This window comes from Enhydra lutris, unplaced genomic scaffold (genome assembly GCF_002288905.1).
Source record: "Enhydra lutris kenyoni isolate GAN:26980312 unplaced genomic scaffold, ASM228890v2 scaffoldscaffold37, whole genome shotgun sequence".
NCBI lineage: Eukaryota > Metazoa > Chordata > Mammalia > Carnivora > Mustelidae > Enhydra > Enhydra lutris.
Window position 1 is genome coordinate 31,184,114 of NW_019154121.1, and position 15,292 is coordinate 31,199,405.

Below are 15,292 nucleotides of genomic sequence, written 5' to 3' on the forward strand. Positions count from 1 at the left end.
CGGCTGCCACTTACTATTTAAAATTCATGTTTCTGTCCTGTCTGCATTTGAAGATGAGCTCACACTTGCTGTAGGGACTTATTTCAACGTGAAATGTCACATGATGGGACTGTCAACACTGGAAGGGACCTGAAATTCCATCAGCCAGCTGGTGTATACCATTACAAACGACAGTGGCGAACTGTGGATGTACCTGGATGAAATTCTAGTCTCTGCTGAGATTATCTTGGGTTTTATCATGAGATATCCATACCAAAAGCAAATACTGTCTTATTCCTTCTTTTTGACCATTTATATGATCTACTAAAAGAAAGAATAGGGAACTGACCCAGAAAAAGACATGTTTTTTGTTTTCTTTTGCTAACAGGTCACTTACTAAAAACTATGGTGTAAGTGATACAATGAATGTTTAAGAAACACAAGAATATGCACAATATAAAACTATCTTTTGTTTTTAAGTAGTGCCAGGGAGCGTGAATTCCTCTTCCAGTTCCTTCAACCTGGATTAAGGTTCAAATTAACATGAGGTAGATCAGCAGGAAAAAAATCAAATTTAATAGCTTACACATAGGGCATCCACAGAGGCAGGAAATTCCAGAGACAGTCAGACAAAATGAGATATATATATGTTACCCTGAATTAAGAAAAAGGTAAGGGTCTGGGGCTTTGAAGGGAAGGAATGTAATTCACAGGGCAGTAAGAAAAAGAGCAAATGTTCGCTAATTAGATGTTTGTCCTGCCATAGGATGGGTCACTCACATAAAATTTATCTCTGGTAGTAACCAGTGTTCTTGGGAAGACTCCCAATTTAGATTCTTCCATGTAATTAAGGGAGGGGCAAAAAATTCTGTTGAGCCCACAGGGTCTCCTTTGCCATCAGCTCAAAATAATCTTCACGCCAGAGTGGCCCACCTTGGGGCAGTCTGTCCCCCAGAGTAGGACAAACTAGAGGCAGGGCTACTTAAGCCTTCCCAGGGCCTAGAGTGAAGCTAATTAATCAGATGTTATAAATAAAAAGCGTTGAATGTATCTTCTACTAAAGGCTCTCAAGGGCTTAGATCAGTTAGGAGGGTGGGGGGAAGTTGCCCCTCTACTAATTAAACTGACGTAAGACCAAGTAAGAGGAGGAGAGCAAACAGAAGCCTAACAATGTATGCACCTCGTGCATACCTAGGGGACATCCCGGAAAACCGAGGAGCCCCCTGAAATGGTCTAAAACCCCCGCCTTCAACACCGTCCTGGAGCGGAAGCCAGAGGATGCTGGGGTGGGGAGTCAGCTCCAGGAGGGGAGCAGGGGTGGGGGTGGGGGGTCGGTTCCAGGAGGGGAGGAGAAGAGGACAGCAGGCAGGGATGGGGTGGGGTGGGGGTTCAGTTCCGGGAGGGGTGCGGGAGAGGCACAGCAGGCAGGGCTGGGGGTGGGGTGGGGAGTGCAAGGCTGGGGTGGGGGGTCAGTTCTGGGACGGATGCGGGAGAGGCACAGCTGGCAGAGCTGGGGGTGGGGTGGGAATGGCGGTGGGGGTAGCAAGGCTGGGGTGGGGAGTCGGTTCCGGGAGGGGTTCGGGAGAGGCACAGCTGGCAGGGGGTCTGCGCTCCCCGGAGACGCGGTCAGCCTCTCTCCCTGCCCCTGGGGGGGGGACACGCTCGCACCCGACGACCCCTCTGCACCGACGCGCCCTTGTACAAAGGGGCCGCTTCGGCTCAGGCCGACACTGGGCCTGTAGGTCCTTAAGCGTGACCGCCCACGCTACTCCACGTCAGAGAGGCCTGTCCCGGGCGGCCGCGGCGGGCCGGACACCAGAGGAAGGCCGACGGCCGTAGGCGCGGCCTCCTCCACCCGCCGCCGCCCCGCGGATCCGTGGACGCCGATCAACACTCGCGGGAGCTCCTCCCCTCCACCCCCACCCCCAGTCCAGCCTCCGCGAACCTTCGGGAAGGCGGGCGGGGCGGGGCGCATGCGCGGCGTCAGAGCCGGGCGGAAGTGCTCTTCGCCGCGCCGCCGCCGCGTGACGTACTTCCTGTTTGTTGTCGGAGAAAGGAGAGAAAGGAAAGCGCGAGGAGCCGCCGCCGCCACCGCCGCCAGCGCCGCCGTGCCGGAGCCGAGGGGACCCGGGCCACCGCCCCGCCGCGCCTCCTGCTCGCCGCCGGCTCCCTGTCCTCGGTGAGGGTCGCCTGCGGGCGGGGGCCGGGCGTCGGGCCGGGGGGGGGGACCGGGGGGGGGGGTTGGGTCGGGGGTCGGGACCTGCGGCCTGCTGTGTGGGGTCGGGGTTTCGGGGTTGGGCGTCTGGCTGGGGTGTCTGTCGGGGGCCGGGACCGCGGGGTGAGGCCGGGGTCCCGGGGTGGGGCCGGGGTGGGCGTCGGGCGAGGGGCGCTGGCGTTGAGGTCGCGGGCGGACGTCGGGGGTCGGGGATGGACGGCGGGTCCGGGGGTTGGCGGGTCAGGGGCGGGCGTCGGGCCGGGCGCATGGAGGCCGGGGGCGGGCCGGGGTCCCGGGTCCCGGGTCCCGGGAGTCGGGGGCGGCCTTCGCCCTTGGCCGGCTCCGCGCCGGCGGTTGGGCCGGGCCCGTGCCGGGCCAGTGCCGGGCGCGGGCGGGCGGGCGAACGGCGCGGGCCCGGACTCGGCGGCGGCGGGGGCCGTGCGGCACGAGGGGCTGTTTGCCCTCGAGTCCCGGGTGGACGGGCCCGGAGCCGGTGGGTTCGCGGCGAGAGGAGCGGCCGCGCGGGAGGCGGCGACGGGGAAGCGGCCCCGGAGACGCGAAGCCGCGTGCCCGGAACTTCGGGGCTTCTCGGAAGTTCGCTGTGGGGCGGAGCGTGCCGCTGTTCCCTGGGTTCGCATCAGCTGCTGCCCAAGTAAGGGAAGGGTCGGCGCGGGCCGAGTCCGCCGCAGGCCGCGTGTGGTCCCCGAAGGTCTCCGAGCGCGTCGTGGCTGTCGCCTGCTCGCGCGAGCCCGGGGGCATGGCCGCGCGGCAAGGTCACCCCGTGAGGGGCCGGCGCTGCGCTCCTCCGCGCCCTGCCCCAGCCCCGGCCGGCGCCCTGGAAGTCGGGGCTCGAGTTGGGGAGGACTCGGGTCTGATGACGAGCAGGGACCGGCGAGAGGCGGGAGAAACCGTGGCACCGAGCTTCTCGCCGGTCGGTTTTCGGGCTCACTGTCGTTTCTAGGAAAGGCGGCTCCGAAGTGCTCGGTGGCCGTGCGGTTCCTTCCCGGCTCCGCCTCGGCTTTACTTACGGTCTCTCTCCGGGAAACGCAGTCGGGACTCCCGCCGCTCCGGGTACTGGCGCGGTGGGTAACACAACGGGAGGGCTTTTCCGGCGCGTTCTCCAGTGAGCCGCGGAACGTTCTAGATCCTGCGCGTCGAATTCGGGGGCGAATTGGCTTGGGGGCGGGTTGGGAAGTTGAGTTTTGAGATGGGCCTGAACGGACTCGACTTGTTGCTGTAGGAGATGGTCAGGTTGGGAGTTTCAGCGTCCTTTAGGAAAAATCGTCAGTGTTTTAAATTTTGTCTTCTTGGTTTGACATTGGTGGTTTGAGGGGTGTTCCTGGCTGCAGGACAGACGTCTCTGGAGGGCCGGGTGGGGAGTTCTGCTGAGTACCGTGCTGCAGACCGGGTCACGGGCAGGGAGGGACGCTGCTCGCAGCTCCGTGGCGGGCGACAGCTTTTCTGTTTTAGCGAACCCGCTGCTGTCATAGGTGTGAGAATTAAGAGTGGATGGAACCAGTTTCCCTTGTGTTGACGCAGTTTTGGACAGTTGTAAACGCACAGTTGTTACAGATCCGGTACAGCTCGCACCGTCAGTAGTTTTTGACCAGGAAACTCAAAAACCAGCTTTGCGGTGGGGTGGTGTCTGCATATTTTTAGTTTTAAAGAGGGCACTTTAAAACTCAGTGAGTTCTTTTGTTAAAGATCTTACTGACTTATTTGAGAGCGCAAGCGTGCGCGCCAGAGAGGAAGAACACACAGGTGGAGGGAGAAGCAGAAGCGGACTCCCTGCTCAGACCTGGAACTCCTTCCCAGGACCCCAGGTTCATGACCTGAGCACAAGGCAGATGCTTAACCGACTGAGCCCCCCGGTGCCCTCACCCTCAGTGAGTTATTGTAAGTTCAGCTTTTCAGGGTCGCTGTGTAACTGCGTCACCTTGGTGATGTTCCCTGTTACCTTCTGCTGGTGGGTCCGCCCATTGAAGGTCAGCTGCTGTGTTAATGGGTAAGGCTGATGACATGCCTTTTCTGAGGTCTGTTAGTAAGGATCAAGTGAATGGAATCGGCCTCTATTTGTAAGGGGATATTTTAACAGAATATATAAAAACTTTTTTTGTTGAAATCTTGGAAACGAATCTGATTTAGGGTAGGGGGTGGTCTGTGTTAGAAATCTGGGTTGCCTTTTTTTTTTTTTTTTCCCGGGACACCACCTAGTGGTGAAATGGGCGTAATTGCAGGTTTATTGGGGAATTAGGATGGGGACCGTGGCAAGAATTAACAAATGCTGTCCTTTCTCTTTGATACCTAGGATTTGTGAGAATTTGAAATTCGGGAGGCAGGGAGCCTGCTTCCCCCTTTCTCTGCCTGCCTCTCTGCCTACTTGTGATCTCTGTCGGTCACATAAATAAATCCATAAAATCTTTAAAAAAATAAATTCAGCAGGTAGAAGAACAGCAAGGTTGAAGATAAGTATAGTGACAGGAATGATAACGTAGGAGTGGAAGGACAAGCGACTGTAATCTCTACCCCCAACTTGGGGCTTGAACTCATAGCGCCAAGATAATGCGTCACATATTGTACCAACTGAGTCAGCCAGGCGCCCCGGAAAGACTATTTAAAACCTAATTAAAGGAAATGAGTTAATGGGTAACTCAGCTTGGAGAACTTTGATGCTTTTATTATATGTCAATTAGAGGTTTTTTTCCAAATTTTGTCCTTTAATGGTAGCATGCAGGATCACTGTTACCCTTTTTGTTTTAATATCCTAACTAAGAAAGAAGTAAGTTTAGAAAATACCTGTTGTTCTTTGTACTGTTTATTTAAGTACTTCATTTTTAAGGTGGGGAAAATTAATTTCTGAAAAACAAAAAAAAACAGAGGTAGGGGCTCCTGGCTGGCTCTGTTTGCAGCACGTGACTCTTGGTTTCCGGGTGTAAGTTGAAGCTCTGTGGTGGACGTAGAGAGAACTGAAAATCTTGAGAAAATTATAAAGGCAGTTAAGTTCCTCAGGGTTGCATTATATGTCAAAGTGGGGAGGAGTGTATTTTTATTTATACCTCTAATACCTTACTTCAAAAGCTATTCGTTATTTGGGCATAGCTGGGTTTTCTCTGAAAACTTTGGTCCTTTCTTAACATTTGTGGGGAGTTTCGACATCCTAAGTAAGAAACAGTAGCTACCACGAGTGGCTCTGAGGCAGTAGAATTGCGTGCGTTGTGAGTTGGTGGGGTTTCTTTTTTTGTGTGTATTTGTTTATAAAAATACTCCAGTTTTAGGATTCTTAAGGTGAGTTGCAAGGATCAGTTGTATTTGGAAGGGTGATTTCTTCGGGTGGTATGTGATTTGTACCCTTTAAAATTCTTGTTCTCCTTTTCACCAACACAGGATTCCAGGACCTTCCTGTGTGTTCCTCTGGGGTAGGCCTGGAATCGCCACTTCTGTGCTCCCTGTGTGCCTAAGGCGTCGCCCCAGACCGACAGTGCTGAGAAAACCTTGTTTGGATTGGATCCTTCCTGGTTTGTCTTTGTCCTGATGACCCTTCTGTGATTAATAATGGAATCCAGACTTTCCGAAAGTTGGGGGGCAGAAATACCCACTTTGAATTCACAAACCGGGACTGAGTAGTTGACGCATTTTCTATTTTATTTTAATGAAAGGAAATTAGTCGTGCCTGTAAGTGTCTAATAGTCGATAATTACCGGTTTTGGCAATCATTGGTCTCAGATCTTGAGTTCAGTGGAAGTAGCTTCCTTGTTTGTCTCAGGAATCCTTGAGGCATATTAGGTAACAAATATGTAAGTAGATGGTTTGTGGGAAGGAGTGACGGTTCCCTTCTGTGTGTTTGTCCCCAGCCCCCCCATTATGAGAATTCTCAGGTAATAGAATGATACATAGGTAACTTCTCCAGATTTAGTTTCTTCTTTCTCTCTCTCTTTTCCTTTGTCCCTCCCTTTTTAAAGATTTAAAGAAAACACAAGCAGGGGAAGCAGCAGAGGGCGAGGGAGAGGCAGACTCCTGGCTGAGCAGGGAGCCCAATGTAGGGCTCGATCCCAGGACCCTGAAGGCAGATGCTTAACTGACTGAGCCACCCAGATGCCCCCAGATGTACTGATTTTTTGTTAAATGTACTGGGTGCTTTCATTTCCATTAACCAAACGGCATTCCACTAAATTAGCTTGATGCCACAGAAGAATTAAACGTTTAAAAAAATGGTTTCTTGGGGCGCCTGGGTGGCTCTTCGTAGAGCATGTGAGTTATTGTAATTATTTTTTTGGACTGTGTGACTCTTGATTTTGGGTTGGTTTAAGTTCAAACTCCATGTTGGGTGTAGAGATTAGTTAAAAATAAAATCTTAAAAATAAAGTTTTTTTTGCAGTTATCCCTTTTCTGAATTAATAGAAGTAAAGAGTATATTGATTTGCTGGGGTTTTAAGCTAAAGATTGGGAATGTGTTCAGTGGATATATGACCTTTCGCTGGAATTCTGTTAAGGTAATGTGTAATGAGTGGCAGTCTGGGAGGAGAAGAAGAGGCGTTGTGCAAGGAGGAGGGTTTCTCCTCCCATTCCCGACATTCAGTCTTCACAGATTGGAAAGAACAAAGAAGGTTTTTGTGTTTTTTTCTTTTGCGAGCAGAGGGAGGTTTGTTAGATGTTAGGTAGAGAGGTATTTGAGAAAGGTCTTGTGGAAAGAGGGTCACTTCTGTCCAGTAACGTCTTACTGGGTGGGTGGCCAGCCTTTGGGCTGTAGAGTAAGACCTCAGAGCGTGGAGGTGTCTAATCCTATACCGCACTTGAGGACCTTGACTCCGGGATGGTCTGTAGACGTCTAAGGATGATGTGCTTGCGGCCGTCCCGCTGGGCCCGTGTTTATTCTTGGGCTTCCCTCGCCTTCAGAAACCGTAAAAGCAAGGCTGCGTAGCTGAAGGGGGCCAACTCAGAGAGAACTTGGCTTTATAGAGCTAACTCGTCCTGCAGCACCTCACGTAGCTCATCAAGTAACACTGATGTATTTATAGTCAAAGCTGATAGAGAAGTTCCAAGGGTGAGAGCACACAGAAGCCAAGCTGTGCCTCCTGAATCCCATAAGGTCCTCTGGGGGAAGGGACTGTTAGGAGAGGGTCTGGTCCCATGTGTTCTCTGAGACCAGCCTTCTCACTGTCTCCTCATCTTCGCCTTACCTGGTAGAGATCATTTCTGTCAACAGCCTGTTTCTGGGGCACGGTTGCGGGGAGGTGGTATTTGGTGGCGGGGTAGTAAATTTGTACTAGTTTAGTGGTGCGGATATTTTGTTACATTTAACTTAAATCTTTATTTTGGGGCAGGAGCATTTGTTCTCTTTGTGGCTGGGGCTTTTCTTTTTCTGCAGACTGCTGCTGGCAGTTGGTGAGGAGTGTTTGATTCAAGGGTCTGTATTCGAGATTATCCATGTATTTAGAGAAAAATGAGGTGGTTAGGTTGGTCAGAGGAAATTTTAAAGTGAATAAGGTGAGTTTTTGAAGGTAACCAAGAGGTTTGGGAGCCCCTAGAGTGCCTTTCTGGTACTTTTTCAGTGTTACACAGGAATAGAAGTCAGTAAAGGTGGTTTGGGTGGTAAGTCTATGCACTTACTTCTCTTGATTGCAAAGGGGAAGTCTCAGATACTTAGAAAAAAGGACCAGAGTTACTTTACCCAGAATTCTACCAACAAAAATTCTCTATTAATAAAATTTGTAAATGTAAATCATAATGGCTTAATTCGCCTGTAGAGTAATGATAGGAGATGGAGCTGACTTTGCTTTGGGAATCCGAGCTTGGTGTTTTGGTGTCCAGGTCATGGTACATGGGTTAAAGTAGCAAGCAGCGGTAGGGAAATGATGCTTGAGTGACCAGCCTTCACTCTGAGAGAGTATCTTCGGTATTGTGTTTATACCCCAGCTTATTTTTCATAATTGTAACATCTACTTGGAGAAATCGAGAACCTTTTTAAAATTTTTTATTTTTAAAGATTTTATATATTTATTTGACAGATCACAAGTAGGCAGAGAGGCAGGCAGAGAGAGAGGGGGAAGCAGGCTCCCCGCCGAGCAGAGAGCCCGATGCGGGGCTCGATCCCAGGACCCTGGGACCATGACCTGAGCCGAAGGCAGAGGCTTAACCCACTGAGCCACCCAGGCGCCCCATTCCCATGTATTTTTTACTTGACAAGTTAAACTCCGGCTGCTAGTATGAAGAGTCTAATTAGATGCTAATCTAAATGACTTGCGCTGCCTGGGTTTAGCCTTGTAGGCCGCAGATGCACTCAGGTCACCTGCACTATTGTGGGGTTGATTGGGGAAAAACAGTTTTAGTGTGTTTCTGATGGTGGCACAAGAATTGACCTTCCGGCAAAGTAGGTAATGAGGCCTCCAGAGAGTCTGGAGAAGGTCCTTGTCAGTTGCATTAACATCTAACAAATTGTTACCGTTCGTGATTTTTTTCCCTGCCTTTCTTAGTGATTTTTTGCTGCTTTTGTCTTCCACACGTTTTCTGCTTTTTGTAGCGTGTTTTCTTTTTTTTGAAGGATTTTATTTTTATTTATTTGTCAGAGAGAGAGAGCGCGTGCTTGAGAGCAGGCAGAGTGGCAGGCAGAGGGAGAGGGAGAAGCAGGCTCCCCACCGAGGAAGGAGCCCGATGTGGGATTCGATCCCAGGACACCGGGACCACGACCCGAGCCGAAGGCAGCCGCTTAACTGACTGAGCCACACAGGCGTCCCTGCTTTTTGTAGTTTTAATGGAACTTTTTATGTGATTCCATTTTCTTTTTACCTTTTTTACTGGTTGCCCTCCAGTCCACAGTGTGCACTTAAAACCCAGGTGAGCAGTCAGGTGACACGTGCTGCATGGGAGTGCAGGTGCCTGAGGACAGCCCCTCATTCTTCCTCATTCTTCCTCCTGCCCAGTGGAGTCCTGTTCATGTCCCCTACGCCTAAACTCAGGTCTGCACAGAAGTACATTGTTGCTGGTAATTTGAGCCGTTCTCTTGGATGAATTAAGAATAAGGGAGAGTTTATTTTCTATCCACTTAACCTTTCTCTGATGCTCCTTACGTTGATCTAGTTTTTGTCCTACCCTTCTTGTCTTTAAAGGACTTTTAGTATTTCTTGCAAGGCAGATCTACTGGCAACAAATTCCCTCAATTTTTATTGGCCAGAGAAAGTCTTTAATTCACTTTTGAAGGATAATTTTGAAGGCTGCAGGTTTGAAAGTTGGTTGGTACCGTCCCCTTCCCTGTAAAAAATATTTCATTCCTTTCTTTCTTACATGGTTGGGATTCTTACTGTTTCCTTAAAGGTAAGGTATTTTTTTCCTCCTGGCTTCTTTGAAGATTTTTTTTTTTTTTTTTTAAAGATTTTATCTATTTATTTGACAGAGATCACAGGCAGGCAGAGAAGTGGGGCGGGGGGGGCAGGCTTCCTGCTGAGCAGAGAGCCTGATGCAGGGTTCAGTCGCAGGACCCTGAGACCATGACCCGAGTCAAAGGCAAAGGCTTAACCCACCGAGCCACCCAGGCGCCCCGAAGAATTTTTTGTCTTTGATTTTCTGAAGTTGGAGCTTGATAATGCTGAGGTGTAGGTTTTTTGGTGTTTATCCCACAGGGTGTTCCCTGATCCTCTTGATGTGCAGTTTCGTGCCTGACACGAATTTGGGGAGATCCTCAGTCATTAGTGCTTCTGAGCGCTCTTTCCACTCCTTCCTCCTGCCCCTGCCTCTTGGCCGGCGGCTTGTTGGCGTGCCGTCCGCAGTCTGCTTTCCCCTTGTCCTGTTGGGGGTTCCCATGGTTCTTTGGGCTTCCTCAGCCACGCCCAGTTTATGAGTAAGCTCGTCAGAGGCACCCCTCGTTTCTGCTGGGGCTTTTGGTCCCAGGCATTTCATTGTGACTCCTCGAGTTCCCCTCCGCTTGCGTCACCCTTCGGTTCTAGCATGGCGTCTGCGTTTTGCAGCGAAGCTCTTGCCGTACTAATTCTACTTTTACCAGGTTCTTGGTTTGATGAGTCCAGCATTTCTGCCGTTTCTGCCTTGTCCCGATGCTTGCTGAGGCTTGTCAGACTCTGTCTTGCCTTCCCGTGTGCCTTGTCATGGCTTTCCCAAGGTGGACGTGACGGACCCACCAGAAGCAGCCGCTGCCCACAGGCCCTCGGTGATGTGGAGGCCAGGTTGGGGGAGGGGAGGTTTCCACCCTGTGGTCCAGTTCTCCTCCCTCAGGTGGGATGGTGGGGGCGGGAGGGGACTGGGGGCGGTTTTTCCCTGCCCCCGGGAAGATTGGGCTCTGGTAAAACAGTTTCCCCTGAGGGCAGACCTTGAGAAGAACCCAGTGCTTTGGTATTTTCTTATTTATTTAAAGGTTGATCTGAGAGAGCGAGAGTGCCTGCGCGGCGCCCCGTGTGTGCCGCCGGGGTGGCTCAGTGGCTTAAGTGTCAGCCTCCAGCTCAGATCATGATCCCAGGGTCCTGGAATCGAGTCCCCTGTTAGGGTTCACGCTCTGCAGGGGGTCTGCTTCTCCCTCTGCCTGCTGCTCCCCTGCTGCACGTACTGTCAGGTAAGTAAAAGCTTAAAAGAGAGCACAGAGGGCGAGAGATGGTACTCACTTGTGTTTAGGGACGATGACTTACGTGACATGCTTTCTGAAAGTCCTGACGCTGTGGGTTACTGAGTTTATGGGAGGAGGTGTAGTTCTTTTGGTTAATGGGAATTCGGTTAGTGGGTTTATCAGGGAGACGGAGTTAATTTTTTTCCCTTGGTCAAGCGTATTTTGTTAGAAATTTCATGGATTAATAAACTGGTTGCCCTAAGAAGCATTTGTTTGTGTCTTTTTTTTTTTTAATTTTTAAAGATTTTATTTATTTATTTGACAGAGATCACAAGTAGGCAGAGGCAGGCAGAGAGAGAGGAGGAAGCAGGCTCCCCGCTGAGCAGAGAGCCCGATGTGAGGCTCCATCCCAGGACCCTGGGATTGTGACCTGAGCTGAAGGCAGAGGCTTTAACCCACTGAGCCACCCAGGCGCCCTGTCTTTTTTTTTTTTTTTAAGTGTTTATTCATTTAAGTCTCTCTGCCCAACAAAGGGCTCGAACTCAGAACCCCGAGGTCAAGTGTCACACGCTCTTTGAACCGAGCCAGGCAGATGCCCCAATAGCATTTGTTCTTAAGAGAAAGTGTTGGTTTTCTGTTGCTTCCTTAAAATTACAGTTGTAGGTCCTGTTAGTGGGAAGTGAGAGAAGTTGTAGAATATCCACTAGAAAAGATTATGTAGTGAGAGAGCTAGAGCTATCTTCCCACTCCTCACCTGAATTTCCTTTAACCTTGAACTGATGGCTCTTGGGGTGTTCTAGACTCTCCCCATGCCTTGCAAGCTCTGTTCTCTGTGCTTTCCAGAGTGGAGGTCAGTATCCCTTTGTGGCTGTGGGGCCAGGGGACTGAGCTTTTCCATTCTCCCTCACTGTAATGACTTCAGGGTTAATGGCCGCCTGTTGGGACCCGTTCACGCAGTCCCGCCTGCCCGAGGCCTGTGGGCACCTGTGCTTTTAGTTTACGTGGTTTACGTGGTCGGCTCTCTGACATAACGCCTGCTTCCTTTTTGGCACTTGGACGCAGGGGGAGAAGCCCTGGTCGCCTGGCAGTGTCTGCGCGGAGTGGGAGGTGCCCTGGGGACACCTGAGAAGAGAAGGCACGTCGGGGGATGTCTCAGCTCCCCTGAGTGCTCCGATTTTTCTGGTATTGGCTGCCCCCTGTAACGGCAGTTGGCCCTGGGAGACCGGATGGGGAATGTAGGACTCTGGCTTGTGTGTTGCTCCCGGGAAGTCCGAGGTGATCACAGCCCCTCTCAGATTCCCTCGCAGGTGTTGCTGAGGAGTGAGGATGGGTGGCTGATCCTGGGAGGTAAGTAAAGTCCAGTTTAAAATGTTTTGTCCCCACACATGGTGTGTTTTTCTTGAGAATAAATGTATGTATTTGATGCTTTAGGAAAATTGGATTAAAGAGTCTAATTAGTTTATCTGTGGTTAAGGAAAGAGTCTATATAAAATGGGCATTTTATCTGCACATCTGGTTGAGCAGCAGTTAAAGTTGTTCTGGAATTGGGTAGTATTTCTTTTTTTTTTTTTTTTTTTTTTTAATTTTTTTTTGATACATTTTTTTTTTTTTTTTTTTTTTGGTTTTATTTATTTGACAGACTAATAGAACACAAGTGGCAGAGAGGCAGGGAGAGGGCGAGGGAGAAACAGGCTTTCTGCTGAGCAGGGAGCCTGATGCGGGGCTCGATCCCAGGACCCCGAGGCCACGACCTGAGCCGAGGGCAGATGCTTAATGACTGAGCCACCGAGGCGCCCCAGTTTCTACTGAAAACAGGACTAAAGTAAACTTTTTCATCCGCATGATACCATGTTTGTACTAGTGACGGAACGTTGAGTTTAGTCATGATTCAGGCTTTGTTATTAGCCTATTCAAGGGAAGGTGTGTCCCTGTCTCGTACAGCCCTTTCGAGTTCAGATCAAGTCAGCCACAGCTGGGAGGGCTCCGAGGGGCGCCGTGGATTCGCATCCCGAGGCCGAGCGCGGAGCTGTCCCTGGGAGCCGTCCCGCGGGTGCGCCGCCAAGCAGTGCTGCAGAGGGACCTTCCCGCGGCTCCAACGCCGCCTTTCTCGTTTCTGACAAATGCCGAAAGCGGGCGTCTGGGGGGCGCAGTGGGGGAAGCGTCTGCCTTCAGCCGAGGTCGCTGTCCCAGAGTCCTGCGGTGGAGCCCCGCATCGGGCTCCCTGTCGCCGGGAGGCCTGCTTCTCCCTCTCCCTCTGCCCCTGCTCTGTGTGTCTCTCACAAGTGGTTTTCTCAAGTACAGCCCTGGTAGATCATTGCTTAAAACCCCTTTGCTTGTGGTGGAAAAGTTCTAGAATTACCCTTGGATTGTGTGTTCTGGAGCCTCCCAGACAAGTTCTGCACCAAAGCCTTGCCTTACGAGTTGGTCCTCTTTCTCTCCCTCTCTTTTCGTTGAAGATTTTATTTGGCAGCGAGCGGGCACAAGCAGGGGGAGCCGCTGAGGGAGAAGCAGGCTCCCCGCTGAGCAGGGAGCTCTACGCGGGGCTGGACCCCGGGACGCTGGGACCATGAGCCCAGCCGAAGCGGACGCGTGGCTGACGGAGCCCCCAGGCGCCCCGCTCGTTGCTTCTCGCGGCCCGCGTGCGCTGGCGATGCGGGTGAGCTGCGGGTGCTTCCCGTCCTGCAGCAGGTGGCGGTGCTTCCGCGCCTGCCTCGGCCGTGCCCCCCTCCCCCCCGCGCTCTTAGGAAACTCGTTCGTGGCCCGTGACGTCCGCTAGCCCCGGAGCCCGTTCCTGAGGCCGGCGTGCGGCGGGCCGCCGTGGAGGCGCGTCTGCGCGCGAATTCGCTCGGGGTCGCGTCGCGGCGGCTGCAGCCGCTGCCGGGTCAGTGGGGGTCGCGGAGGTCTGGCTGGAGCGGCCGGGCTGCGGGGCGCGTGCGTCGGGGGCGGCGAGGGAGGCGGGCAGCGCCCCGGGAGCGGGGCGGCGCGCAGCTCGGCGTCCGTCGATGAGTGAAGGCCGGAGCGTGTCCCAGAGGCGGTCCGGAGAGCGATCGTCCGGGCTGTGTCCCGGGTCCTGCGGAGGCGCGGCCGCGGGGCTGTTCCAGGCTGGGACCCCGCGGTGCTCTTGGGACGCGCCGCCCGGAAATGGACGCCGCGGCGGCCGCGTGAAGAGTTGGTGGGGATGAAGCCCCGGGATGCTGGAGAACGCCCGTGCGCGAGAGACACCGGCGGGGCCGTGCGGCTGACCCCGGGCCGAGTGAGGACCAGTCAGTGGCCGCCCCGCCCCCCACGGCCGCCCCCTGGAGCCGGGTCGCAAGGAGGAAGGGCGGGCGGAGCCGTGGTCACTGCGAGGCGGAGCCAGGACGGGGTTACTGGGAAGGTCCTTTTACTTCGCGGGCACCTGCTGCCGCTGCGGCCCGCTCCGTGCGCCGAGCAGCGCCAGGTTCTTCTCCGAGCGACCGTCAGCTTCCGGCCTCGTTTCCGCGCGTCCGCTGCGGCTCTGCGGGGCCTGTCGGGGCCGGTGTCGTCGGGGCCGGTGTGGCGCTGCGTGTCGGACGCTCGCGGCCACCCGGGCGGCGGCGGCCCTTCGGCCGCTCCCGCTGGCTCCTGCCCGACCGCACTTTACCTTCTGGGCTTTTTTTTTTTTTTTTTTTGAACTTCAGACTGATTGGATTTCCGTCCCCAGCACAGTGTGGGCCTCTGCGGCCCGCCTCGCTCCGCTTCCCGCAGTCGTCCGTGTGGCCGCCGCGGGTCCCACTGACCAGGGGTGAGCCGCGCTGCGGACCACGAACGGCCCCGTGTCGGGCCCCACGCGTCCGTCCGGAGCCCGGGTGTCGCTCAGTCGCTGTTTGTTCTGGGTCACCCCGAGACGTTCTGGTTCTGCTCTGGTGGTTTTTGGGCCAGGCCTGTAATTTTCGCCGGCGCTCGGGGACATGTCCTGGGCCCATCTCCTACGTTCCCTGCCCAGCGCTGGCCTTGGTTTCACGCCATGGGATCCCTAGCAGAGCTGACCGTGTCCTTTGTTGCCCCTGGGTCTGCTGTGCGCTCGGGGTCGTGTCTGCTGGGATAGCCCTGCGCATTTGTAGCTGCCCTTGGCTGTGAGGGAGGAGGGTGTGATGCGGTGGGGGGTGAGGGTGGCGGGGGTTTGAGATCTTCTGCAGACACAGCCAGCGGAACTGTGGGTTCCCGGCTGTGTTGGGGGTGGTAGTAGTGTCGGTGAGGGCGGAAGTTTCCAGGGAGAAGCCTGGAAGCAGAAGCAGAATTTGCTGGAGAAACAGGATGAGTGCAGTGGGGAGCGGCCGGGGAAGGTTGGTCCTGCTCTCTCTGGGAGGGCTGTCCCGCGGCCAGCCAGCTGTGGCAAGTGGTCATCTGTCTGGTCGCGTCTGAAGTACGCGAGAGAGACCTAGGACTGGAGCTTAAATTTGGGAGTCGCTGAGGAACAGGTGGTACAGTTTGCATAACGGGAGTGGGTGAGCACACACGAGTGTGGCATGTGAAGAGGGTTCTGAACCCTGGCTTCCCGACCCTGTGTTCACAGGTCTCGTTGGGAGAGCAGA

At 53.5% G+C, this 15,292-nt stretch overlaps 1 protein-coding gene across 3 annotated transcripts in view; it reads left to right on the forward strand.

Moving 5' to 3' along the window:
* Window positions 1–2,091: 2,091 nt before the first annotated feature.
* LOC111154504 (DnaJ heat shock protein family (Hsp40) member B6) overlaps window positions 2,092–15,292 on the forward strand; it is a 61,072-nt gene continuing 47,871 nt past the window's right edge. For 2 of the 3 annotated variants that reach the window (XM_022514131.1, XM_022514129.1), the window contains exon 1: window positions 2,092–2,158. The gene's annotated coding sequence lies outside the window, so the exon portion shown is untranslated. Of the gene's footprint in view, window positions 2,159–5,641; window positions 5,710–15,292 lie in introns of those variants that run through there. The other variant, XM_022514130.1, reaches the window with a different exon arrangement.